The sequence below is a fragment of the Elephantulus edwardii genome, unplaced genomic scaffold (genome assembly GCF_000299155.1).
Source record: "Elephantulus edwardii isolate Elephantulus edwardi_28Jun2011 unplaced genomic scaffold, EleEdw1.0 scaffold00171, whole genome shotgun sequence".
Taxonomy (NCBI): domain Eukaryota; kingdom Metazoa; phylum Chordata; class Mammalia; order Macroscelidea; family Macroscelididae; genus Elephantulus; species Elephantulus edwardii.
Genome location: NW_006399921.1, coordinates 1,592,789 through 1,595,045, shown reverse-complemented (window position 1 = coordinate 1,595,045; position 2,257 = coordinate 1,592,789). Strand labels below are relative to the sequence as shown.

Genomic DNA, 2,257 nt, shown 5'->3' with positions numbered 1-2,257 from the left:
GCCAGCCATGAAGAAATGGTTGAAAAGGTAAAGATTATGTTCTTACTGGTAGACAAGGAAATTGACACTCTATGTTGTTGTTATTGTTGTTATGTGTCGTCGAGTTGCTTGCGACTCATAGCGACCCTATGTACAACAGTCCTAAACCCTGTTCTATCCTGTGCCAATCACACTGCCTCTGACACACCCATCCCGATTACCCCAGTCTCTGAATCAATCCACCTCATAGAGGGCCTTCCCCTCCTACGCCATCCCTCCACTCTTCCAAGCATGATGTTCCTCTCCAAGGACTTGTCCCTCCTTACAACATGTCCGAAGTATGTCAGACGAAGCCCCAGAATGCTTGCCTCTAAGGAGTAGCCTGGTTTAACCTCCTCCACGATGAATCTGTTTGTTTACTTGGCAGTAAACATGGTACCCTCAATAGTCTTCTCCAGTACCACAGCTCAAAGATATCAATTCTCCTTCTATCCTCCCTAGTCATTGTCCAACTCCCTGATGCATAACAAGTGTTTGCAAAGACCACAGCTTGTATCAGACACATCTTAGTCTCCAGAATGACACCATTGCTCTTCAGTCCCTGTAGACGTCCCTAACAGCAGACTTTCCAGACACAACATGGTTTTTTTATTTCCTGGCTTCTGGTGCCAAGAGTGTTGACTGTGGAGCCAAGCAAACTAAAGTTGTTAACAATCTCAATCTCTTCACCATCCATCCTGATGCTGCCAATTGGTCCATTGGTGAGAATCTTTGTCTTCTTGACATTGAGCCTCAATCCATACTGAAGGCTGCAGTCCTTGGCCCTCTGCAGCAAGTGCAACAGGTCCTCTTCAGTTTCAGCAAGCAGGGTTGTGTCATCTGCATAACGCAGATTGTTAGTAGATCTTCCACCAATCCTAACGCCACACTTCTTCTCACATAGTGAGAGAAAAATGCCATTTAAGAGAGATATAACTAGTTTGAAATGGCTCCCATAACAGCTCCTGGTTGTAGAGATAAAGAAGGGCAGTAATGGGTATGGGTTCTACCTGAGAGATGGGCCCTCACAGAAAGGTCAAATCATCAAGGACATAGATGCTGAGAGCCCAGCAGAGAAGGCTGGCCTGAGGAACAACGGCAAATCTGTGGAAAGCCTGGATCATGATGATGTGGTGGAAATGACCAAGAAGGGCGTAGAGAAGACTTCACTGTTGGTGGTAGACAAGGAGACAGACAACAAGTATAGACTGGCTCAGTTTTCCCCATTTCTCTTCTATCAAAGTCAAGAACTGCCTAATGGTTCTATCAAGGAGCCGACCACCACTTCTACTGCTCCTCTGGAGGCCCCAAGCTCAGATCCTGCAGGGGAAGTGCATCATAAGCCAAGGCTCTGCAGGCTGGTCAATGGTGAAAATGGCTATAACTTTCACTTAAATGTCATTCAGGAACTGCCAGGCTCTTTCGCCAAAGACGTAAAGAAGGGCGGCCCTGCGGACCTAGCTGGGCTGGAAGACAAGGACATCATCATTGAGGTGAACAGGGTGAACATGCAGGATGAACCCTAGAAGAAGGTGGTGGACAGAATACAGAGCAGCAGGAAGAACATCATACTCTTAGTCTGTGGAAAGAAGGCCTATGACTACTTGCAGGCTAAGAAAGTCCCTACTGTTTCCTCCATGGCTGATCCACTGGATGCTCCCCACTTCCCACCCCCACCCCCGATTCCAAAGAAGAAACCCCAGCAGAGTCAGAGCTCGACTCTTACACAGCCAAAGAACAAGCCCACAGTACCAGCTCCCATTCTTCCTCTAATTCTGAAGACACAGTGATGTGAGAAGAGCAAATGATGGTACTGGCTAGTAACTGTTTCTGGTCATTAACAGGAGTCTGCTCTCAAGGAATGAGCTGCCACTTGTTTTCTGTCTGTCAGAGAACTCATCTGGAGACTAGTCCTTGTGTGATTATTTTCTATTGTTATTTGCTTTAGAGGCAATTACTGCAGATGGTTATTTATGTTCAACTTAGAAAAAGCTGAGACAGGAGTTTACTTTTTAGTGATCTTTCGAGTTTCAATGTAATTACTTTCTCTGTATGTTGATACCGCTCATGGCTATAGGCTCCTTGAGCACTAAAGATAATTTATAAATTGAAAGTCTCTGAGCTTGTTGTTGTTGTTATGTGCCGTCAAGTCGTTTGCGACTCATAGCGACCATATGTACAACAGCCCTAAACCCTGCTCTATCCTGTGCCAATCGCATTGCCTCTGACACACCCATCC

At 46.0% G+C, this 2,257-nt stretch overlaps 1 pseudogene; it reads left to right on the top strand.

Moving 5' to 3' along the window:
- LOC102871273 overlaps positions 1-1,813 on the top strand; it is a 5,776-nt pseudogene extending 3,963 nt beyond the window's left edge.
- Positions 1,814-2,257: the final 444 nt, after the last annotated feature.